Source organism: Sitophilus oryzae, unplaced genomic scaffold, assembly GCF_002938485.1.
Source record: "Sitophilus oryzae breed Bouriz unplaced genomic scaffold, Soryzae_2.0 scaffold_179_pilon_pilon, whole genome shotgun sequence".
NCBI lineage: Eukaryota > Metazoa > Arthropoda > Insecta > Coleoptera > Curculionidae > Sitophilus > Sitophilus oryzae.
Window position 1 is genome coordinate 1,825,686 of NW_022146501.1, and position 27,196 is coordinate 1,852,881.

General features: G+C 35.0%; 2 protein-coding genes and 1 long non-coding RNA gene across 5 annotated transcripts in view; 2 read left to right on the plus strand and 1 right to left on the minus strand.

Moving 5' to 3' along the window:
• Positions 1–27,196, plus strand: part of LOC115882669 (autophagy-related protein 16-1) — a 627,679-nt gene that overhangs the window by 205,429 nt on the left and 395,054 nt on the right. The window lies entirely within an intron of this gene.
• LOC115882668 overlaps positions 1–27,196 on the minus strand; it is a 238,576-nt gene that overhangs the window by 174,852 nt on the left and 36,528 nt on the right. Inside the window, exon 1 of one of the 2 annotated variants that reach the window (XM_030900861.1) lies at positions 2,214–2,409. The exons of the other annotated variant lie outside the window; for it this stretch is intronic. The gene's annotated coding sequence lies outside the window, so the exon portion shown is untranslated. Of the gene's footprint in view, positions 1–2,213; positions 2,410–27,196 lie in introns of those variants that run through there. 2 annotated transcript variants of the gene reach the window in all.
• LOC115882671 overlaps positions 1–27,196 on the plus strand; it is a 169,845-nt gene that overhangs the window by 131,507 nt on the left and 11,142 nt on the right. The gene's annotated exons all lie outside the window — the stretch shown is intronic.

A 27,196-nucleotide genomic window follows, 5' to 3' on the forward strand; every position in this document is an offset into this window, starting at 1 on the left:
GTCTGTCATGCTCCAGAGGATCAATAACCTGTTAATGGAACCTACGCGAATTATTCAGCACTATTATTATTATTATTGCGATATTGCGCGGGCAAGGTCATGTTTATGTTGTTAAAGACGAATTATTATTACCATACGAGAATGTATCGTCGCAGGTTTTCATACAGTTGACGTGTCTGAAAGTAACTCCAGAGATGTCTGTTTTTTATGTTTTTCACTTTGACGGTCGTCTAGCGGTATTAAATTATTAATAGATGGAAAAAGACAGTTAAAATGATGTACAGAGTGTCCCATTTTGGTTATCTCCGTTATAAGTGAAGATAGAAGGATTCTGAGTTACATGATTTTTGCTTGAAAATTTTGCAATTTGGAACACCCCTCGTATCTCCGTTATTCTGAAAGATGTCATAAGGTGTGAATTGTTTCTTGCAGATCTTTTTCCGTACAATACAGTGGCGTGGTCTTTTTTTCGAAAATATAGCGCTACTATTGTCTGCATCGTTTAAAATGCTAATAGATAGAGAATCTCAAATTAAATGCAGCTTTTTCCAAACAGTGGACCTGTAACATGCTAGACAGGTGGTTTAATTCCATCATATACAGGGTGAGTTTTAAATAAGTGCAAATATTTTCAGGGCCGGTAGATCTCGATAAAAGGAACATATTTTCCCTTTACTATTTTTCAAAGAAGTCCAAAATAACCACGAAGACCAAATAACCACGAATAACCAAGAGGTATTTTACTTTGAAAATTTCCAAAAAAAAATGATTTTTTACTTAAATTTTGAGAACCACTGGATCTCTTCGGTTTTTTTTTCTTGTAAATTTTAACTACTTCCAAATTATTAAGAAATTATGGTTTTAACTAAAAAACTAAAAAAAAATCCAAATTTAAAAAAAAAATTGGCGAAAAAAACCTCATAATCGTGTTTCTCTATCGTGTCCCTAAAAATATTTGCACTTATTTAAGACTCACCCTGTATAATCGCCCTCTATACAGGGTGTTCCTTAATGACATGCTTATATTTAACGGTGTGATTTTTGGACCTGTTATAAGAGAAAAACTTCATATGAATGTATGTCCTAAACATCTTAATTTCTCAGATACAGGGTGGTAAAATTTTCTAAAAAAAATTCTATTCACGTAAAAACACGTAAAATTAAACAAATAAAATTCACGTAAATCATTTCTGCATCGGCTGGAAGGAAATTAAGAAATAAAATGCTAAAAAATTTTTTTGAATATCAAAAGAAGCATTTTGATGCATGGAACTTGTATCAAATATACCATTAGAGATATCTTGAAAAAAAGATGAAAATTTTACCACCCTGTATCTAAAAAGTTAAGATGTTTAGGACATATATTCATATGAAGTTTTTTTTCTTAGAATAGGTCCAAGAATCACCCACTTGAATATTAGCATGTCATTAAGGAACACCCTGTATTTGAGAAAAATATTTTCAGAATATGCTGTTTTAAAATACACTCCAAGAGTTTCTGCAAGTTTTACAAAAAATATTGGGGCAAAATCGTTATATAAAAAAATCTGATATAAATCTTTTAGTCCAGACTACATTCTGACAAGTATTACTTGATTCAGATATGTATGGAGAGGTGTGATATAATTTCATCATATACAGGGTGTCCCAGAAATAAGTGCAAGTATTATAAGGGCTTGTATAGATCTCGATAAAAGAAACATATTTTCACTTTATTGTTTTTCAAATAAGTTCAAAATAACGGAGTTATTTTACTTTGAAAATTTCCAAAAAAATGATTTTTTGCTAAAATTTTGAGAACCACTGGATCTTTTCTGGATTTTCTTTCTTGTAAATTTAATTTCTTTCTTGTAAATTTTCTTTCTTGTAAATTTAATGTATGTCTTGTAAATTTAACCTATGTTGTCATATTATCAAGAAATTATATTTTTTAACTAAAAATTAAAAAAATTTCCAAAAAATTTCGAATTTTCAAATTTTTTTATAACTATACTAACAGTTAAAATACTTGCACTTATTTCTGGGGTAACCTGTATAATCGCCCTGTATATTTGAGAAAAATATTTTAAAATATACTCAAATATTGGAGCAAAATTGTTATGTAATGTATATAAAAAATCTAGCCCAGACTGTTTTATCAGAAGTACCACTTGGGGGAACCAGACGTTATGGACAGGTGATTTAGATCGATCAAACATATATCATCCACTTACCATCCAAGTCCGAATACCGGGAAGACAAGAGCAGGAACAACGGTTGTTCCAGCGTTTGGTACCGCTAATAATAAATCGGCTGGTCACCACACCGTACCACCGCCAACCTCTTCGTAGCCGAAGCAAAAAATCCGCGCGACTAGGACACGCACCGTACCGCGAGAAGGAACCCGAACGAATCGCCGGAAGAACCAAGACCAAGGCCGGCCGCCTGCTTGCACACACCGCTACGTACGCTTTTACAGTTAGTAGTAGTGGCTGGCGCGGCGGTACCACCATCGCGCGGCCGCCGTGTCACCGTGGCCATGGGTACCGCTCGCTGCGTGCGCGATTCACTCCCACGACGCTGATTTACTGCCGAAAAAAGACCCGCGGCCCTCCCTGGCACCGGGGAGGGTACCACAATCGGATATATTTCACCGGGTGCCCCGCAGAACCCGGTACCGTACGCGAACCGCTCGCTATTCGGTGTTTTATCGATGGAATTGAATGGAATCGGATTTTTGGTTTGGGTGGATATTGGAAACTGTTTTAGTACAGTTGGATTAATCGGAAGACACAGCAGGACATATTAGAACGTTTTGTATGAAATTCCTAACATTATCCCATGTGAACTGTGATTTTTAAATGCTAATTTTTTTTGCTGTTTAATTTAAATGTTCATACGTTAGGTTAGATTAGTTATTTCGATTATATAGTAAAATTTTCTTGACTATTAAATTGTTGTATTTGCCAATTTTTTTTATTCCTATTTTTACTGGCATAGTGTATACAGAGTGTAGAGAAACGACAGAGTGTCACACTCTGTCGTTTTAGTATTTACATCCCCTGCACATTGTTATGGTTCTTAACAATATTTTGTGAAGGTGCCCATTGAGTTGGCAATAACCGGTTAGTATTCCAGTTGTACTTAGGGATAAAATACCCCATCATATCATACGAAATCGAACAGGAGTAGGAGATGCGGTGATATCTATCCTACATCTTATACGGAATTGGGCAGGACATTCGACTAGGATAACAGATGACGGTGGACAAAGAGACTTGTGGAATGGAGACCAAGACACGAGGCCTATAGAAGCAGAGGACGACCTCCTAATCGATGGACAGATGATATTAAGAGAGTGGCTGGAAACTGGATTCAAGTGGCACAAAATAGAATTAGAAATAAAGAAATGGCTAGAGTTGAGGGAAGCTTTTGTTCAGCAGTGGACGGAATAAGCTAAATGATGATGATGATGATGATAATTCCAGCTGCACTTCGACAACTGCTTCTAAACATTGCCAAAAATGTCACTGATGCTTCCTGTAGCATTGCAAAAGTTCATTAGCCCATTTACAAGAGGCTGTTTCATTCCAGCACACCCCTCGAAAAAGGGGAGAGTAAAGAAACCAAGAAACAGCCTGGTGCGTCTCCACCAAGGAGCGAGAACCTCGCACCTCTGCTCCGACAAGGAGAGGAAAGCCGTCTAACATCGGGAGACAAGCAGGGACGTATCACCAGCTTTGCCAGACCTCCAATGTAAGGACATTGAGTTAGCGAGTCATCAACTCGAGGATCCTCATCTCTAGGAATGGACCTCAAATCCAAGGAGGCAATAGAGAAAGAGGAATATATCCTCTATTATAGATTTAGGACAACACCGGTATCAGGTCCAAGGAGAGACCAAGTTAAAGAGGTGAAGAGAAAATGGAGACAGATCCTTCTCACGGGTACCTCAGCCGGAGACAAGCTCCTCGACTGTGAAGGACACGGAGGGCTAAACCCTAACCGTGGAAGTGTGTATACCCTCGTAGGAGGTAGATGTCCACTCTTCAGAGGAAGAACATCTGTTGTCAAAAGAGAATGGGAAATACCCTGTACCCCATACAACAGGAAGGTATGTAATGATGAGTTATAGACTGTATGATGAACTATAACTCAAGACACCGCCTTCCACTCATTCTACATTGATTCAAGCACTTCTTAAAATATTGTATGGGGAAAACTTTGGTTATGTCATCTCTTTCTGCGATTGAAGCTTACAGGGAAGTAATAGTGTGAGTTTTTGTCCAACTAAAGGTTGATTCTCATTCCTTCCATTTCCATTCCATATCCATTCCATATCCGTTCCATATTTTTTATTGTATTGACGCTATACGTAAGCTTCCGTTGACAACGCTGTTTCCGATACGCTTCAGTCCGTCAGCCAAAAAAATGGAACGGAAGGGAAACGGAACGGATAGTGTGCATTGTCCTATTCATATACATGATATAATATTTTATGTAAACGGCAGGGAAACGGAAAAGAGCTGATACGGAAGATATAGTGAGAATCAACCTTTAATCTGAAACTGACCACCTCATAACCAAATATCGTTGCGTTAATAGTGGCATTGCGGTAATATATAGGACGACGATCTTCTGGACGCGCAGATATTACCATAACCAACGAACACAATGCCTTTGATAAGGTCTCCTGTTGGCCTCATGTCAAATAAACAGCATTGAAACAGTTTCTAACTATCCCGGAACGGCGCGAGGCACAAAAATCCATTCAATTCTGAATCGATAAGCCACCACGCCGAACGGACGGAGGAACGGTACCCGGGTACTTCAGAGTAGCCGTGCATAAAACGCGGTGATAAGTACAGAACGCTAGGATCTGAATCTTGGACGCACGTCAAAATACTTTCGAACTGTATGGTACGTTATATAAGTGGTATAAATATGATTTAGATTATGTAGTATGTAGGTATGTAAATAAAAATACTTGAAAAACAGAAATTGTGTGTGCGTTATTTAATACAAAACCTCTAGAATGTCTTCTAGAATTCGTCATTTTTTTGTCTTTTAATACTCTCACTCTCTCTGTCTTTATTCCTACAAGAGGTGATGTGTGAGGTTTGTCTCCATAATTCCCTGTCTTGTGCTTCATGCACAAGCGTGTGCAGTGGCTTGTGGGTGATCTTTGATAGCTGGTCTATGGCATCGGGAGGGCGAGCAGTTGCCCTGTATAATGAGTTTTTCCATACAGTCAGTATCCCTCCTCATAACGTGACCGAAATATTTAAGTATACGTGACTGTATAGAAGTTGAGAGGCGTTCTGTGATGTTCAGTTCTTGGATTATGGATTCATTGGTTCGTCGGGCAGTCCAGGGAATTCCGAGGATTTGTCGCCAACAGTACATCTCAGTTGCGTCAATTTTTTTCATTTCTGACTGTCTCATCGTCCAGGACTCGGAGCCATACATTAATATAGGAAATATTAGGCAGTGAGCAAGCCTTTTTTTTAAGTGTTTAGATATGTTTTTGTCTCGCCATATCTTTGATCATATATTCAATTAATATACAGTTCATACCAAATAAACTTTTAGTCACGTGATTAAGTATCACAACACAATTCATTTAAACAAAAAACACGTAATACAAAACTAAAGTGTCAAAACGATTGACAGGCAATGTCAGGGAATATATAATGAATGTGGCAACTCGACTTTTTTTACAGCAGAGCTACCACCTGAATCCCCAGCGCGATATTTAAACTTCAGTTAGTCAGCACGGCGCCGGCGCCGAATATATCCATGGTTGGCAACAATGAATTTAAAAAGCGCGCCTTCGATTACGTAACTAAAAGTTTAATTGATATCAAATATATTTTGTTTAGTCGTTTTTTTTGTACACTCTATGTTTCTGATCTTTCCCCAACCATATTAAAATATCTGACAAGTTAAAAAAAATATTTTTTCTTCAAAAATCACTTGACATTTAGTGTTTCTAGAACCTGTTCCTTTCAAGCGCATAAAATACCGATATATCCTATCGAGATACGTGTTTTTAGAGTGGATACTCTGATACTTCTACATTTGTACCACGTAACAATCAATTCTCCGTTTTTCCCGCGTATCTATATCAATCAGTACCCGGTCCAACGCCGCCGTCCGAATACGAACCGGTACCACCGGTACCCACCCGGTTACGTCATTACGCAGCCACGTCGCGCAGTATCGCGGTGCCCGGTATGTAGATGTCGGCCGGCGCCGCATAAGGGCATAATGCGTCGGTACCGGCGAGTACTCGTTAAGTCCTTGCGGTCGGTTTTGTCAAATTCAGTCAAATTGGAGCCGATGCGATCGACGGACCGATAATGAAGGCCGATTGACGTACGAGGTTGTTCTCGGGTGACAGTACGGGAAAACACCGATTTCCTTACCTTATTTCTTTATCGGACAACGTCTATACAGGGTGATTCATAAAACATGTGCCATCTCTCGAGGGGAGATTCTTTTCGTAAAAATATGATTTATTTTTCATATTAACCTAGGTCCGATTCTGCCTTCTTTCGTCGTAACTACAGAATGTTAAAAAAATTAAAATTTCAAAAAGTTGAAGTCTTCATCTTTTTTCGACTTATTATAAATATTTAATTTATAATTAAATAAATTATAATTTGCATTTAGCGATTTAAATGAAATTTTGAGGGTAAAAGTTATTAAAGCACCACAATACACCAAAACACTTTTTCTTTTACACTGGGCGCGCGTTTCGCTAACCATGTTAGCATCATCAGCAGGTGATTATAAAACTATAAAGATTCAGTTCCGTTGACCGTGAAGCCATCGAAGATTACAGTTGAGGGTTGGAACCTTTGGTGTTACACAGCAAAATAAAACACTAAATCACCACAATACACCAAAACACGTTATAAAACTCGTTTTATAATCATCTGCTGATGATGCTAACATGGTTAGCGAAACGCGCGTCCAGTGTAAAAGTTAAAGTGTTTTGGTGTATTGTGGTGAGCTAGTGTTTTATTTTGCTGTGTAACACCAAAGGTTCCAACCCTCAACTGTAATAAAAGTTACTATAAATGTGACATATTTTAATGCTAAAAAAGAGTCGCCATATTCACCAAGGACATGCATGTGGGTTAGTAATGGGCATTACGATTCTTTTTAGTGAATTAAATCATACGATTCAACTTCTCATATTGAATTGACTCCTACGATTCGCTCATTTGAACGAACCACATGCACAATTTACGTTTCGTAAAAACAAGATCGTAACTGGCACTACCGGCGATAATTTGGCAGGACAATTACTTAAGGGACCAGAAAAAGAAATATACAGTTCTTTCGCTTGTTTTTCAACACTTTATGACACTGGCGTAATTGGATTGATTATTTTACCAATAATAAATAAATTTATAAATACATTATTAATTCAATTTATATATACTATTTATTAAAGATTTCTTAACATCAACTCAATATTTTTAGAGCCATATTTTAATTCCGATTTAATAATCATAATCACAAGATTAAACGAACTTACCTGAAGTGAAGTTCAATCTTGATTATATGAAGGTCTCGTCGAAATAAATAAGTACAATGTAGTTCCCTTTTCTCCGTGCGGCGACCACACATTTCAAAGCCTAACCAAACAAATTTCAACATGCCCCTCGCCTCCCTGCTCCCTTACCACACTACATGCCCTTGCATCATTTCTTATTTAGTCAATTTTAAAGATACTTATTATGTTGTTGTAAATTGAGGTTGAGGGTGGGAGGGAACTTATTTATTTCGACGAGACCTTCATATAATCAAGATTGAACTTCACTTCAGGTAAGTTCGTTTAATCTTGTGATTATATAGGTCTCGTCTCCAGAGGCCTGTTGTAATCCGCAATTTATTCCTGCTAAGCATTAGCAGTTCTTTTGCAGTTTTGGAGCTAGGTCCTTGGATAAAAGCCTTGCTGTGCCTGTGCCCCTGTCTGTTTCTCCAGTGGACATTCTGCTTTTCCCTGATCCAGAGTTTTAATGCACTACGGGCCATACATTTGGGTATTCCCAGTACTGGCTCTGGACCAAGATAAGATGCCGATGATCCTTGCCTAGCTAGCTCATCGGCTTTTTCGTTGCCTTGGATGCCGCTGTGGCCCGGCACCCAGAATAATTTAATTCTGTTCCGTCGAGCCAGAGCTTCCAGTTCACCTAGGCATTCCCAGACGAGTCTCGACGATACCTTTGGGCTCATAAGCGCCCCAAGTGCCGCCTGACTGTCTGAGCATATATTGATGAGCTTATCTGAATAAGCTCTTCTATTGTTTTCTCTCGCACATTGTAGAATGGCGAAGATTTCTGTCTGGAATACGGTTGAGTGTTTACCCAAGGAAAAGGATAAAGTTACCCTTGGTCTTTCTCCAAATACTCCAGCTCCTGTTCCTTCAGCGGTCTTTGACCCGTCTGTATACCAGGTTAGTCCATCCTGAAGGAATGTTATATCTGTCCACATTCCTCGATCCAGTTTGTTCACCTCGAATGGTTTGTGGTAGTGATAAAGAGGGGTCATCTGGTCCAGGATTTCTTAATATCAACTCAATATTTTTAGAGCCATATTTTAATTTCGATTTAATAATCATAATTAATAGTATATAATACCGCATTATCGAAAAAAAATGGAGTTCAGTTGGCTTGGAAATGAACATCAATGATATATTCCCCATATAATTTTACATATAAAATGACAGCGATCTTCATTTTATAACCATCGTTGACGCCGTTTTTTTTATCACATTGAGCAAAAGACCTTTAATAGACCGACATTTAATAATATTATTGTAACAAAAATATTACCGTGAAAATTAAATACCTTACAGATACTCCCTTACTAAGCACAGCATAAATAAGTTTTTTTCTTGTAAATAACTTTCTTATCGTTTGCGTTTTGTGCTCATGATGCTTGTTTAGGGCTTTTGTTCAAGTCTAAATATTGGTGCCTGCATTTATGTCTATATCAACGCCGGCGCCACGCCGCGCCGTAGAAACGAACGATCGCATTTTGATCCGATTCAATTCTCAAGATTCATTTTTACGGCTCATCATTCAAATCTTATGGATCCGTGCTGGCCACGATTCATTGTGATCCGATTCAATTCTCACGATTTTTTTTACGGCTCATCGTTCAAATCTTATAGATCCGTGCTGGCCACGATTCAATTGAACGAACCGGATTGCAAGCAATGAATTGAATCTCACGATTCATTTTTAATACTCGTTCAAATGAACACTGATAAAAAAGATAGACTTGAACTAAAGTCGTCATCGTTCTTGAAAAAAAAAAATTAGTGGCAAGAGAATTTATTTTAGCGTAAAAGAAAATCTTTTGCCTGAAGAAAAACTCTCTTAACTCAAGAAAACTGGTTCTCTCGAAAATTTCTCTTGAATCTATTTTCATTCAACCAAGTGCAAGTTACTTTGTTTTAAGATAATAAGAAAAATACGCTATGAAGTACTTCATTCAAGAAACATGGCCATTTTTCCAATAGTTAAATACTCTTTTGATGAAAAATAATTACGACACGCAAAGACGATGACGAAGTACGGTATATACAATCAGTCGGCAGTCCGATCAGTCGTACGTCGCATTTCATAGGTCGCACATCATAGTACACACGGGTTTTGTTGCTTGGCATTTTCCACTTGGAATTTTGCATAATTTGCTTTTTAAACGCATATCGTATAACAAATTAATGATCGTTATTCACATGCATTTGTCATTTTTTATGGACACATTTTAGGATATATGGATTCTTTAAAGGAGTTTCTGAAAAAATGGAAATTAGAGCATTTATTTGCTATTTTTGAAGGTAAGAGACATTTACCTAATGCACCTGTTTAGATAATGCCTTCGTAACTATAGGTAGAATAAGAATATAGGTGTCGATTTTTTTATGCATATAATTACAAAAATTTCGTATAAAAAGTCGTCGTATTAAAAAATTCAAAATGTGACCAAAGCTTATAATTTTAATAATGTATTTACTTTACTTTGATTAATTGGGATGTAACATTTTTTTGTAATTTGTTGAGTGATGAACCACCCCAAAAAATACAAAGGAATGAAGAAGCAGAAATAACTACTATCGAGGAAAATAATATCACTTTACTTACTACAGACCAGGAAAACCTAAATTTATCAGAAAATAATATGCCTCGCAATATGCCTGTATATGATGTATAGACTTCTCTTAGATCAAAATAAAGTTTAGTTGAGTCAATAGTATTCGCTATTGGTTTAAGAAAAGTGTCTCTTTAATCAAGAAATGTCCCTTTTCAATCAAGAATTTTTGCATGAATCAAAGAGACTATTGTTCTTGTATTAAGAACTTCTTTGCATATTCATTTTGGGTCAAGCGTGAAATACTTTGGACAGATAGATTCTTCTATTCTCTAAAGTAATTTTTTAAAACTTATGAAAAGATTAGTTAGTGCTATAAAGTTAATGCTATGGGCAAAGAAACGTCGTTCTTGGCCCTATTGAAAAGCGCCAATCTTTTGGCTCAAAGTCATATTCATTTCGACTGAGAGATCCTTTTTTCAGTGAACGACTCGTTCAATCTTTGCCCACCTCTAATATGAGTTATCACTGTAATATTTTTCTAAAAAAATATGTGCACCACTGACTTTTTTTTCTTTTGTTGGCAACGTTGTGAAATACCACCATCATCATCCTCATTTTCAGCTTCTTCAACCATTTTCAATGATGGAGCAGCCTCCCTCACATATTTAGATACTCTCTTTGTAGTTGGGATCATTGTTGTCTTGGTTTGGTCTTCTTCTAGATCTCTTAATTCCTAGTAGGTACCAAGCTGTCATTTTTGTGGTCCATCTGTTGTCCTTCCTTCTTGCCAGGGTTCCTGCCTATTACCTCGGTCTTTTGTCGTATCCACTCTATTCTTTTACGACCTCCCTTGGTTTCTCCCAGCATATTTCGTTCCATTGAGCATTGTACCACCTGCAGTTTCCTTATAATATCCGTTTTAAGTGTCCAGGCTTCACATGCATAAGTCATGATTGGTAGTACACATTGGTCGAACGTTTTCTTCTTTAGAAAGAGTGGCGTTCTAGATTTGAATATGATTGAGTTTTTTCCATAAGTACTCCATGCTAACTTATTTCTTCTTATCAAATATAAACTAACCTAAATCCTAAAACTACTGAGCTTATATTCTAGAGCAAGCAGGCTTACAACACACAAAATTCTTTTCAAGAAACGAAACGTTACTGTTTATCAAAAGATTTAACTCAGCCATACATATATGTCAATAAAGTATCCTGTGCTTCTCGTTTCTTCACTGTACTACCGTTATCCGACGTAGTACGACAAAATCCCAATTTCTAATTCAATTATTCGCTAACGTATGCCACGCACGCTACCGAATGTATGCTTTATTTGAATTTCTTTCCCATCAAAACCGTCTCAGAGCCGGTCGTACCATCGGCATTCAAAGTACCCGCCGACCCCAAAATTAATTCAATTCCACTTGCTTTGAGCAGTCGCATATCATAAAAAAAATCATCTCACGAGCATCTAGTATGGTACACAGGTATATTTTGTTCGAATTTGTAGCGTAGAGATATATGCAGTTTGTTTTGTATGTCAGATATTGAATCATTAATGTTTGAAATATATTATTCATTAGACAGACTGATCGACTAAAGAAAGCGATTGGTATGTATTACATTTCATTCGTTTTGAATTACGAGTTTTTGGTTTATATAAATGGTCTTGTGATATTTTAGTGGAACATTGTCCTTTTTAGAATCTCTTTAAGTGCGAAGTGTTCAAGATTGCTTAATAGTTCAGTCATTGGGGACCAAAAAAGGGGCTTGCTTGGAAAAAAGTCCGGAAGTTTTGAAACTTTGCAGGTTTATAGGTTTTGAGGTCCCTAACTAAAATCCATAAAATGCACATTTTCAGACTTGTCGCCGGCGCCGCCATCTTGCCAAGATGGCGCCCAAAATCGGTATTTTGTGAATATCTTGAAAACTATGCGTTTTTCGCGAAAATTTGAGGAGAGCAAAATTAAAGAAAATAAAATTTCCTATAAAAAGGTTTTATGAAAATTTTCGCTAAAGTCAACCGTTTAGGCACAAAATCCCTGGAAATTTTACAATTTTGCGTAAAATATATATTCTGTATTGTCGATTTTCCGAAATCAAATGTCGATTCGGGTTCACTAAAACTAGTTTTAGTTTAATTTCTTCAATTTTGTCATAAAACAGTGGCGTATCATTAATTCGCTCATTAATTTATGAATAATTAATTTTAATTATTGAAAATGTGTACTTGTTGCCACACCACCCAAGAGGTAAAGTATATGGCGCGTTTATTTTAACGTGGTCTCCCCAGAGGCCTACTCCACTAGATGAATTAAAACCTTTAACTTATCTGCACAAGCCCGACGGATCTGGCTCATTGATGTCAAAGTCGATCGTGTCTGCTGTGCTGGGCTCATCAGGGTGGTCTCTCAATACGTCCAACTCTTCATCTTCAGCCGCCAGAGGGATATCTACAGGCAAGTCCAACTCCTCTTCATCGGATTCGTCGAGTGACACTTCAGTGACGTTGTCACAGGATTTTCCATTGCAGTATGCACAAATCATTGAACATTTCAATCTTGCTTTTCTGCATCCGCAGGCTTTACCATAGTTGTTGATTTTGCATTTACAGGACAAAAATGCCAACAGGGATTTTGGACTGGATCTTTCAACGTTGTGACTGGAGTAATGCTTGTTTTTGTTTTCTTCCAACCCCATTCTTCGGCATCTTTGGTACAACCAGACCAATACTGAAACTGGTGGTAAGTTCGCAATGAATGCTGTCCAGCACGACAATTAATTATTCATAAATTAATGAGCGAATTAATGATACGCCACTGTTTTATGACAAAATTGAAGAAACTAAACTGAAACTAGTTTTAGTGAACCCTAATCGACATTTGATTTCGGAAAATGGACTATACATAATATATCATATTTTACGCAAAATTGTAAAATTTCCAGTGATTTTGTGCCTAAACGGTTGACTTTAGCGAAAATTTTCATGAAACCTTTTTTATAGGAAATTTTATTCTCTTTAATTTTACTCTCCTAAATTTTTTGCGAAAAACGCATACTTTTCGAGATATTCACAAAATACCGATTTTGGGCGCCATCTTGGCAAGATGGCGGCGCCGGCGGCAAGTCTGGAAATGTGTATTTTATGGATTTTAGTTAGGGACCCCAAAACCTATAAACCTACAAAGTTGCAAAACTTCCGGGCTTTTTTCCAAGCAAAAATCCCCAATGACTGAACTATAATAGCTGTAAAAAACTCATCGCAACTTTATTAGAATATTTTGAACGGGAAAGCAGTAATAATGGCCTTTTATGTCCCTTAAGTGCTGTTAAGAAGATGAGTTTTGTTGATGTAAATAATAACTATTTATATATTTATAATCAATTTATTTTTGTTTCCTAAAATATTTATTAAAAGAAAATATGTAAAAGTGGGCAACACTGTGCCGGTCAAGATTAATCACGTGTCACAACTATATCTAAATGTCACATTGAAGAGAGACAGTGTATAATAGACATAACTAACGAGAATAACTAGCACTCTATCTCCAAAGTTGCAACTATGTGACTAAAGCAAACGTAGAAGAAAAATTAACACATGAAAAAAATTACCGACCTTTTCTGAGGTTGATTTTCCAAATAAAAAATAAGAAAAACACAACGAAACCATTAGTTTCGGCGATGCCGTCGAATATCACTTTGATAAAGATCGATTAAAACGATTTATCCGGAAAAATTTCCTAATTTGCTCCGATTCAGGCTCCAAAAGCGATAAATTAAAATTCTCCTGCCAATAAAACGGACAAAACTCGATCAAACGGAAACCGTTTTATCCGAAATTGTCACGATTAAATTACTTAACTCTGTTATAAATTAACTGTTTAAAAATATCACGGATCCCGCATCTCGTACGGTTGATTCACTTCACCGACGTCCTTTTTTTTTTGCTTTAATCTTTAGTAACCGGTATGTGGAAGATGTTTTTAATGCGGATTGACGGTTTCAGAGCAAGGTTGAGTATATATTATTTATATTTTGTTACTGTTAAGTCAAAATACGTAGGTGTTTGTTACTTATAATGAAATTAATTTATTTTTGCAAGCAAATTTATACAGGGTCCGGCAATAGTGCGTCGGGCATCTGTAGCTCTTAGAATAAAAAACTTGAGCATTTTGTTTAAGTGCAAACCTAAAGTATGTACCAGGATGTATTTTAGGAAAATATTTTAACTTCTGTAGGGTGGCTCAAAAAAGTGTGAGTGGACCATGATGATTTTTTTTAAATGGAACACCCTCTATATTATTGCATTTTTGGCTTCCTTTCAGATCACTTTACATAACCCTAAGATATGAATAAATATATTTCGATAGTTTCAGAGATATTAAAAAATAAATCAAAAATATATATATTTTCAGCCCATTTTTAAAAAATTATTAAAAATACAAGAACTGTTCTGAAATGAAAACTATATTAAGTACTTACTTTAGATGGTCTGTACTTACTTTGCTATAAATATGAAAATCGTAAATTATACAGGATGTTCAAAATTCTAGGCCAAACTTTCTAAAATATAAAATAATTTTTCTTTGTTTTTTTAAATGGAACACCCTGTATATTTTTTTTCAATAGACTGAGAATTAAAAAATGAACATTTTTTGTATTTAGAGTATTTCAAAATTTTTAACGGTTTCGCAGATATTTGCGGGTTTATATTTCATATGGCATTTTCCACAATAAATTTTTATCAAAGCCACCCAATGATTTTTCTCTCGTATTTTACCATTGAAAGCGCCATATGAAATAATACTGCGCGTATCTGCGAAACCGTTAAAAATTTTGAAATACTCTAAATACAAAAAATGTTAATTTTTTAACTCTCCATCTAATAAAAAAATAATATACAGGGTGTTCCATTTAAAATAACAAAGAAAATTTTATATTTTAGAAAGTTTGGCGTAGAATATTGAACATCCTGTATGATTTACGATTACCATATTTTTAGCAAAGTAAGAACAGACTATCTAAAGTAAATACCTAATATAGTTTTGATTTCAGAACAGTTCTTGTATTTTTAATAATTTTTTTAAGAAGGGCTGAAAAATATATATTTTTTATTTATTTTTTAATATCTCTGAAACTATCGAAATATATTTATTCATATCTTAGGGTCATGTAAAGTGATCTGAAAGGAAGCCAAAAATGCAATAATATACAGGGTGTTCCATTTAAAAAAAATCATCCAGGTCCACTCATACTTTTTTGAGCCACCCTATAGAAGTTAAAATATTTTCCTGAAATACATCCTGATGCATACTTTAGGTTTGCACTTAAACAAAATTCTCAAGTTTTTTTATTCTAGGAGCTACAGATGCCCGACGCACTATTTCCGGACCCTGTATACATATATATGTCGCAGGCGCATAGAATAATCAGACTTTTTGCAAAAAGACTAGGCATATTATAAAACGACAGCTTTTTAAACAAAAGAAGGAATTTTTACAAAAAGCCTATCGATTTTCAGTCACTTTGCAAAAAGCCTAATCAGAATTAGTCATATTAAACAATGACGATATTTTCTGGACACTTCTCCAAAAAGAGTGCCAGTTTTCAGTCGTTTTACAAAAAGCCAAATCGTGGCCAGGCAAATTAAAAAATGAGCAAAGTTTTGTCAGCTATGAGCATAAGCATATTGAGTAATTTAGGCTTTAATAGACATACCACATATTTTCCTGTACAAAAACCCGAGTATAATATTCTAAAATTATTGTGCATGAAACTATTTTCTAAAAAGCAAAATCATCAATCAAAATTACTAATAACCATCTATTAATGAATGAAATGTAAATTATATTACCATAGAAAATAGAAAAGGTTTTCGATTTTAGGAGGATATTAATAAATTCAAGGATATTTCAAGTTTTTTTTTAATTTTCTCTAAAACGGTATGGAAATTTGGAAAAATATAAACGGGATTAACCATTTTAGAACAAGCAAATTTTTTTATGAAGAACGCATTTTTCTTTAAATGGCAGTAATAAAAAAGTTCCTCTTCTTGTAAAGACAATCCGGGGATATACTGTAGTGTTCACATTACTAACTTAAAAATTTTGAAGGTATTATTATCTTAGCCTTTACTTATCGTCTATATATAAATCATCAGATCTACTTGTCTTTATTTCATTTTATTTGGATATTTTCTATCGACTATCGCAATATATAAAGATAATTTAGTTCAAAAACAACAATGAATATAGCAAATTCTCTAAACGTATCGCTGTGTTGAAAGCTAGATCATCAAAAGATATAAATCAGCAGATTATTGGAGATTATGATCAAGATTTAGTTCCGTGTATCGTGAAACTATTACTCAATTAACCTTAGTTAAGCACCAATATCTGATCAGATATATCGGATATACGAGTAGTCATCTGCTGTGATGCTAAAGTGGTTAGTTATTTTGATTATAACATAATTACTTGTTAAAATCAAATCTTTTTTTAAACCAAAACGCCTTAAGGCTAATTTACTGCATAATTCAGATAAAATACCACATATAAATATTTAATGTATTTATGATAATAAAATTATCAGATTTCTCGTATGAGTAATTACGAAAATGGTTATAAAATAGTGGGTGGCCAACAGTCTTTAAAACAGTGTACACACTATGCCAGAAACAACCCGGAACGTGTCAAGGTCGCATTTCGTCGCCCAACTTTTAACGCATTTCGATTTATTTCCAGTTGCCTTGACCCATTTCGGTTTGCCTCGACCTACATTCGATTCTTAAAAGCGCCTGAAAACTACTCGTGAGGAAGGCGAGGGGGATTTTTTGACGTTTTTTGTTGCCTCGTTCAATTTTGTTTTGTTTTCAGCTATGTCCAAAACGTGGCGGTATCTGAACCGGAGGCAAAGGATTTTTTTTTATAAATCTCAGTGAAATAAGTAAACCTAGACGTTGTTACGATGATATTTCGTTAATAACATCTCGTTGTATGTTCTATTGATATATATATATATATATATATATATATATATATATATTATATATATATATATATATATATATATATATATATATATATATAGCAGAAAGTAGTCTCGACTGACTAGTGAGAAAGAAAATCTGGGATTTAGTGGGGTTGCAGTCGGAAGGGTTTGACAAAGAATTAATACACTTTGTTAATTGTCAAGCTTTCGGAATTTATTTTTTCCTTCCTCAGGACATTAACGTGGTACAAGAAAATACCTTCATAAAAACTACATTAAACATGGTTTGTGTTGATAACTCCACCGTGAAAGCATCGCTGACCAGTCAACCACAAGGACTCTTATAAGGCGGTTAAGCCGCCAAATATAAGTTAGAACATTAGAATAATTAGGAGATGTTAGAAATTTTTAAATTAAAGAATTTTTTGCGTCTCAATCCGAAGCGTGGAGGCGCAAAACAATTGAATTGTTTTTCCCAAAACAATTGAGTTATTTGACTGAAATAATAAATGTTTATTTTTTAAATTAATCATAAATTTTTCTGCGAAAAAATGATGATTAAACAGTTTCTGTTGGACTTTTGGCACAAAAAGATTTCAAATTTAAGATTTCAGTCTAATAACTATTTGGTCAACATGTTTAATTTGTCAATGATGACAGGTATTGATAATTTCAATTTCAAATATCTCGTGAACCATTACTCGTAGCGATTTTTACCAAGAGACCTTTTTTATGTTAAAAAAGTTGTATATTTATATTTTTTTACTCAGTAGTTTTATACAGGTATGGATGAAAAGTTATTACTCTTCAAACCAGTTAAAGCATATGTAGGTGGCGCCCTCTACAAGTAGGAGTCATATTGACATGAAAATCAAATTTCTCATGTCCAAAAACTGCCAGACACCAATTTTCATCCAAATATTGACGTTACTTCAGAAATTATTTGGAAGAAATCGAAATAAAAATGAAACTTCTACACCCTGTATCTCCGAAATTAAGCATTTTAGGACATACATTTATATGAACTTTTCTACTTATTTTAGTCTGCAGAATATGCTGCCGAAGTTTCCGGAATACAATTCGGACCACCCTGTATATATTTACAGTAGATTATTTAGGAACAAAAGTTTTCACTTAAACTGCAGGAATATAATTACAATATTTTTATGATTTAATTTTATTATAATGAATTAGTATATAAAATTGTATATGATATGTTTGTTTAGGCCTAAATTGATTAATATATAAGAGTAGTATTGCTTGATGAGTAATACCGGTAACATTATCAATATATCCGCTTAGGAAAATTATTAATTGACCCTATGTCAACAAAAGTATGGTCCACGGACATTATTTAAAAGCAATGTTCTTTTATTGTTCTTAAGTGAAATCTGTAAACGATACTTTTATTAGCACCCAGTATGGTTTGTTTTGTAGCTTTTGCAGCTGTATTGTTTTGTAATATTTAATTTTTAAACAGAAAAAGCACAAAAATAATTCGGATAAAGCGGGTTTTGTTGCAGTATGATGCATATTATGGGTCCACTATTAATATATTAGGCCATTAGGCCATTTTTTTTTTAAATGGATAAAGCGGGTTTTGCAACTTCACTCCTCAATTTATTTTAGTAATAATTTATGTAATATATTATTAAAACGCTACGCTCCATGCCCTGGTTTCACATAACCATGTTAATGGCCGGAAAAAAACCGTCAAAAATAGCTCGCATGAACCCGTAAAATCTATTAATTTGCTCGACTCGTCAACAACATCCGAAAAAAACGACGAAACTAGAAAAAAGAACGTGATCTGTGCGCAATCGATCAAGCCATTACAACAAAAAAGACACGGCGAAGAAGCTGTGAGAATAACGGTAGTGGCTAATCGTCGTTTACACGCTCGTGAAATAGATTGAATCGAAAAAGGAGGCGAAAAAATCATCGCCCGGTATATAAATTAATGGCTATGTGTCGGCGAGAGCGACACTCTCTCAAGCAGCGGTGAAACTAGGAAAAAATCCGTTTATAAGGCAAACGTCGCATTTGTGACGCCGGCATCTCAAAGAATTGGACTCAAAGTACCGTATGATCAAAAAGTTTAATAATAATTGGGGTAGACGGTTAAACTAGGTAGAATCTGTGGTTTCGATTTAGATCTTTATTAATAAATAAAGATTTACGGAATGTTGAATGTTTTTTTTCTTCTGATACAGTTTTTGCAAATGTTTAAGTAGCCTGGTTGGCACAGTCAAAATGTACGTGGACCAAGTCAACCGGATGCTGCCATATAAATATACCTATATTCGATACCAATTAAACTTTTAGTTACGTAATCGAGGGCGCGATTTTTAAATTCATTGTTGCCAATCATGATGGCTGACTAACTGGAATTTAAATTTCCCGCTGGAGATTAAGGTGGTAGCTCTGCTGTAAAAAATGTCAAATGGCCACATTTATTTACTTATTTCCTGACACTGTTATTCGTTTTGACACTGTAGTTTTGTATTACGAGTTTTTGCTTTAAATGAATAATGTTGTGATACTTTAAGCATACATTTTTTTACTAGCAGACCTTGCAGTCGAACATTGTTCTTTTTAGAACCTCTTTTAGGGCGTAGTGATACAAGATAGCTTAAAGATGTAAAAAAATCATCGCAACTTTGTTAGAATATTTTGAACGGGAAAGCTGTACTATAATAATGGCCCTTTATGTCCCTTAAGTGATGTTAAGGAGGTGAGTTTTGTTGATGTAAACAATAACTGTTTATACAGGGTGTCTCAGATGTTAATCGGGAAAATTTAATAGACGATAGAACTTAAAACAAAAATAAAACAAAAAGTTCATATCAACTTGTAAAATTTAAAGCTTAGAATACTAATTATAATATTAATTACCAATTAGAATTTATTTTTTTTTCGCAATAAGTAAGCAAGATAGACAAAAAAGCCAGGAGACAAAAAAATAATAGTTTTAATTACTAAATCCAGAAATAAAAATTAAACTTCTAAAAAAGCAGTGGCGTGCCTATTTTTTCCTTTAAAATAATTTAACAATGATGCCCCACCGCCGCCTCTGGCCATTATCTAATTATACATCAAATTAAGTCCCATAGTAAGTATTATAAACGGGTCAAGTTATATCAAAATCGATTAAATGGTTTTTCAAATATCTTAATTTTTTCTTCTTGTTTAAGTAACTTTAACACCCTGTATCTCGAAAAGGAAGCTTTAAATCTTACAAGTTGATATAAACTTTTTGCTTTATTTTTGCAAGTTCTATCGTCTATTAAATTTTCCCGATTAAAATCTGAGACACCCTGTATATTTATATATAATTTATTTTTGTTTCCTAAAATATTTTGATTAAAAGAAAATATGTAAAAGTGGACAACGCTGTGCCGGTCAATCTTAATCACGTGATAAGGTAAGGCGCACATTGGGACGCATGCCACGCAACCCACGCAAGGCAAGTTTTTGTAACACAAGCAAGTTAATACCTGTCCGCAAATTGAGACGCAGCGCAACACAGGCCACGAATGTGTTGAGTCAGTCGTGCGTCACTTTGTAGTCGAGACAGACAGATTTTCTTGTGCGTGCCGCACATTTACATGCAGTTTTCAAGATGCAGGAAAAATAATAGAGGCTGTTCGGAACTTTCCAGTGCTGTATGACACTAACCACTCTTCATGCATGATTTTCGGCGTTTTTTCACATCATATAGCAGAACTTCTGTTTCCCACTCTTCCTCCGAATCTGACTCAGAACTAAGATCTAGTAAATATTCTATTTCAGAAACTGCCGACATTGTGCACTTTGCCTTTTCCAGAAACAGACTAAACCTAAGAAATAATCTAATAAGATTTGTGCGTGTGAGCGTCTGGCTATATGCGCTTCTGACACAGCACACGGTCAACTTGCGTGGATTGCCTCGAGAAATGCCTTGCGTGGGTTGCGTGGCATGAGTCCCAATGTGCGCCTTACCTAAAAGTTTATTTGGTATGAACCAAGCAGGCAAAATCCAACGTACCTTAAGTTGTCATCCTACAATTTTGTCAATGTCAAATTGAATTTTCTAATTCGAACTAGTTTTAAATTACAAAAATACATTTCGGGGCAACTAAGCGTAGGTACTGTAATGTAGTAGTGTAGACATCACAACAAATTACATGTGACAATGATAAAATCATAGGTTGACATCTTCAGATATGTTGACATTTGACTAGTTTTGCAGTGTTATCTCTTTAGTTTTAATTGAACGCTTTAAAAATATAGATGCACTTTTTCTTAAATTACTTAAAATCGGCTTGTCCAAAATTGTTCAAATTCGACATGTGTATTCAGGCAGACCTTTAAAAACCCTATTTACGATTGAAGTTTGCAAAAAGCAGCAGTTCCTAATATTAAAAGATTAAGATAAATATATAAGTATCAAACTTTGTGTAGACGATGGACTGAGTTCTTGGGATACAATGTTTGTTATTACTGTCCCAGCTAAAATAATAGTCCCTAATAGTAAAAATAGTCCTTTTTCTAGTTCAATTTGAGTAAGATTGTTAGGTACTTACCAATAACTTCACTTATAGATGTCAAATGTAATCCAACCCAAATCAGTAAAGATGCCAACATACCTGAAATCATAAGAAAGATTGTGTTAATATGGCGAGGTGATTATATTAAAGGTGATTTATTGGACAAGTAAATGTTGCACGATCAGTGTCAGGTGATTTATAGAAATATGGCACCAATGTATTTTCTTATGATTAGATATATAGCAAAGGTCTTTTTGAATGTGGTAGTGAGTGACTCAGTATTGCAAGTAAAAGCATTTAGAACTTCCATTGACTTTATTTAGTTTAACTTACACAACGTTTGTCAATATGTCAACTTTGACATTTTCGCTTTAAAAAAATCGTATTTTAAATTTCAATCTAGAGTGCCATGGCTGTGTTAAAAACACTAATTTTTAATCAAGGAGGCTTGGAAAAATAGATTTGATCGTCTAATGTTTTTCGTGTTTTGTCCTCGCCGGTTAAAAGATGCCTATATCATATTTTTAATTATATCTCAGTTTTTTTCAAATGGAACGAGGGTGGCTCATTAGCATATTTGGAATAAGCATTTTATTTACGAATAATTTGGCCCCACACACTTGGTATTTCGAGTCAAATTGTTGTTATGAACCGCATGTTACAATTTCAAATAAACCATATGCGAAAATGTCAAAAGTTGACATATGATATATGATATATCATTCCTCTTCTATCGAGTGTCATTTCCTATCGAATAAAGTAAAAAAATATTGAAGATGTAATTTAAAAATCAAAAGTTGTAGTTATTTCCGGTGAAATAGGAAGTGACCGATAACAATTGAATACGTCAATTAATCCTAATTTATGTCACATATTAACATACCGAATCTCGTTTTTTTATCTGAAAAAATAAAAAAGTTATAGGGGTTATAGGGGGAGACGCACCCGGTATAGCGTATTTTAGCATAATTATCATAGAACAGAACACTATCATAGAATATTTTTAATTAAAGAATATGGAATTAGAAATTTAATAATTTTAGGAACGCTTTAAATGTGCAGGAAATTTAAATGTAAGAATTCTAAGATAAGATTAGAGTGAAAATGTCAAATAGAAATACTGATATATAGCTTTTTTGGACCAGTGGGTCAACGAAAAAGTCAATAAAGATAATGACAAACTGCAATCAATAAATATTAATCTCCATAAAAAGCCAAACACGATTTTATCTATATAATTACAGCGAACTGTCCCAATCCTTATCTGTCCGAATAAAAACTCTTCCGACAACGGGACAAGTCCGCGTGTGGTCTTTCTAATTAGTCCCAATTAAAACTCAATTATAGGTAAAATTAGGCTCTGTAAATCACGTGGTACGTGACTGTGTGAGTGCCACTTTTCGGGGCGGCTAAGTCGCCAGAGGTCGCCCGCGGCACGTGTCTTTCACGCGCTGATTACCGCGAAATGGCGCTCCTTAGAGCAATAAGTTGTGTCCCTAGATATACTTATTAAGTACCGTAATTATCTCTACTTTAACTTTGACTTTGACTCTGTCTTGACGATTATAGTATACAAGCGTGTACCCGCGACTTCGTTCGCGTCAAATTAATCATTTGTAATGGTGATGATAAAGCAAAACAAGAATTTCCATTAACATACAAACTGGATAAAATTTTCTCACATTTATGTCAGCATGAGAAAAAACAATATGGCGATATTATTATATAACTTGGTAATATTTGAGGGGCGAAAAATCCGTTTGCCAAAAATAAGCTTTTTACGTCCAGCAGTTTAAGCAGAATCGTGGTTAATCAATTACCCAACACCCTGTATGATTTTTTAAAAAAATTCCAAATATGTAAAAAAACAAAATAAATTATGCATGTCCAAGCGTTTTTCTGAAAGATTAACCGTTTTTTAAATAACAAATATTGTAATATTTAACGTTTTCACCCTCTTGGAATTTGAGATTCGAGAAACCCCTCCTTATCGAACCCCTACACCCCACAGTCAATCCGTTTGCCAAAAATCAGCTTTAAACGTCAAGCAGTTTAAGCAGAATCGTGATTACCCAATGGTCATATTTTATGAAACACCCTGTACAAATTTTTAAAAATTCATAAAATATGTAAAACAACAAAATGTGTGTTTAAGAGTTTTTCCGAAAAAATCCGGTTTTTAAATAAAAAACATTCTAATATTTGAGGGGTGGTTTCACCCCCTTAGAATTCGAGTTTCGCAAAATCCCTTCTTTACGAACCTCTACACCCTAAAGTCAATCCGTTTTCCAAAAATCAGCTTTTTACGTCAAGCGCTTTAAGCAGGATCGTTATTAATCAATGACCAGATTTTTCGAAACACCCTGTATACATTTTTAAAAAATCTAAAAATATGTAAAAAACAATATATCATTTCCGGTGAAACAGGAAGTGACCAAAAAAATTGAATACGTCAATCAATCCTAATTTATGTCGTATACTAAACATATCAAATCTCGTTTTTTTATCTGAAAAAATAAAAAAGTTATAGAGGGTGAGGTAATTTTAAGACGCACCCGGTATTGAATGTGCTGAACGCAATATAAATCTATGGTATAAAGTACAGGGTGCTTCATTTGAAATAGGTAGCGAGAAAAATAATTCATCAAGCAATTTGAAACGTTGTTTTATTTAAATAGATTTTGATGGCTCCATTTAATGTCTATGTCTTTTATGAGTCTATGTCTCCATTTAATACCTTTTTTACTAGATGATTGAAAACAGGTCTTTTTTACATTTTTACTTTTGGGTCACAATAATGCCGTAAAATCTTCGTGGGCATAGTAACGGCATATCAAAAGCCATTCTCTAAAAATTAAGTAATGTTATATAACCCAGAAATTCCCTTTTAATGATGAGAGACCCGTCGAAAAAATGTTCGCCTTCCGGCTATTGTCTTCGGCCGTTTCTTCTTTGACTGCGCCCCATCATTGAATTCGTCTCCGTGGCCACTTATGACGTCACACGGCGTAAGTATACGCACCGTGGCAGAGAACGGTTATCCGTTACAAGGGATGGGTAAATGTGACATTTTTTATTATAAAGTAGTGTTCATGTGTATTTAGTAATATAAATGTTACCTATAATAGCTCTAGAGATGTATCTACTAGATACCTTATAATTCTTATCCATTAAACGCTGTGCGACCTGCAGTTTCCTTATAATGTCTCTTATAATAATAATGTTAGCCAACATGTTTAATTTATGCCAATGATGACGGTATTGATAATTTTGACTCCACATATCTCGAGAACCATTACTCGTAGCGATTTTTACCAAGAGACCTTTTTTACGTAGAAAACTCCGTAAATGTATATTTTTTTACTCAGTACTTTTGTACAGATAGGGACAAAAAGTTATTACTCTTCAAACCAGTTAAAAAATATGTAGGTGGCGCCCTCTACAAGTAGTAGTCATATTGACATCAAAATCAATTTTTCCCAATGTCAAAAAAAACCCAAACACCAATTTTCATCCATACTGATGTTACTTCAGAAATTATTTGGAAAAAATCGAAATAAAAATGAAAGTTCTACACCCTGTATCTCCGAAACTAAGCATTTTAGCTCATACATTTATACGAACATTTTTACGAATATGCTGCCGAAATTTCCGGAATACAGTTCGTACCTCCCTGTATATTGTTCTTTTCATTCTTTCTTTAGATGAAAATGATCTGAACTTAAGAATAAAGGGTCCACCTTCTGCCCGAAAAAAAACCCAAGTACTGAAAAGTCAAGCTTTTATTGATTTAACTTGATAACACATGCTTTGATTTGTATGTGACACGTTTATAATACAATAATTGCACTGAACATCGATTCATTACGACCAATAATAAAGTTTATAACTTCACGATATCGCGGAATAAACTTAATGCTCGGTGAGGAGCAGTTAATTACCTTATAAGATCGGGTAATAAAATGATAACTGTTAGTTTACTGCAGCAACAGCCCTGTCCGTTATACCCGGCAACCTTCGACGAAAAATCGCGAAGAGCCGTCGCGCTATAGAGATGCTATCTCTTTGGCGAGCTGTCACCCGAACCCCGTCGAAACGGCCCGCGCGTATAAATTCTGCTAAATTGAAGCCTTTCCAGAACCACACGGAGATGACGGTTTTCTTTTATATCGATTGCCCAGGGGCGTACAGAGCCTATAGAAACGACTGGTTGCTTCATAAATTATTTGGAAAAAATCGAAATAGAAATCATACTTCTACACCCTGTATCTCCGAAACTAAGCATTTTAGGACATACGAGAGTGGTCTGAAAAGTTTCCGACCTAACAAAGATACAAGACATTTTTTCTGAATATTTTATTTTATTTTTCAACATAGTCCCCTTGTAACTCAACACACTTTTCCCAGCGATGCTCCCATCTCTCTAACCCGTCCAAATAGTACTCGGCGTTTTTCTCTGCAAAATAGTGGTTCACGAAGGTGATGCTTCTTCATTTGACGAAAATCTCTGTCCTCCGAGCGCAATTTTTAAATGAGGGAACAAAAAGAAGTCGCTAGGGGCTAGATCTGGTGAGTAAGGCGAATGGTCAAGCAGTTCAAACCGTAATTCGTGGATTTTCGCCATGGCAACCGCTGAGCTGTGAGACGGTGCGTTATCTTGGTGAAACAGGATTTTCTTTTTCTGCAAATGTGGCCGTTTTTCCGTAAGTTCTGCTTTTGGCTTGTCAAGTAATGATGCTCCTGTGATTGTTTTTCCTTTTTGAAGATGATCAATTAAAATAACTCCATGCCTATCCCAAAAAACAGTCGCCATCACTTTCCCAGCCGAAATAACAGTTTTTGCTTTTTTTGGAGCCGGTTCTCCCTTTGTCGTCCACTGTTTGGACTGTATTTTTGTTTCTGGTGTATAGTGATGTATCCAAGTTTCATCTACAGTAATTAATCGACGCCAAAACTCGGATTTATTGCGCTTAAATTGTGCTAACACAGCGTTGGAAATGTTCATACGAACACGCTTTTAGTCTAACGTGAGCAAACGCGGCACCTAACGCGCGGACAGCTTTATCATGCCTAAATCTTGATTTAATATGTGACAAACCCGTTCTTTTGGTATGTTCATAACCTCTGCTATCTCTCTCACTTTAATTCGGCGGTCGTCTAGCACCATTTGGTGAACTTTGGCGATGTTATCGTCGGTAGTTGCAGTTTTTGGACGTCCCGAACGTTCATCGTCTCCCAAGCTCTTACGGGCACGTTTAAATTCAGCTGGCGAAAATTTCACTGTGGTAAATGATGGTGCAGAGTCCCCATACACAGAATCCAACTCATGTTTAATTTGTGTAGCCGTATTGCCTTTCAAAACCAAATATTTAATGACAGCTCGATACTCGATTTTGTCCATTTTCACAAAAACACTGGCATCAACTCACTCAAACGACTGTTTTTCTGAAAATTCGAAATTTTTTGGAATTTTTTTAAATTTTTAATTAAAAAACATAATTTCTTGATAATATGGCAACATAGGTATTGGATTAAATTTACAAGAAAGAAAATGCAGAAAAGTTCAAGCGGTTCTCAAAATTT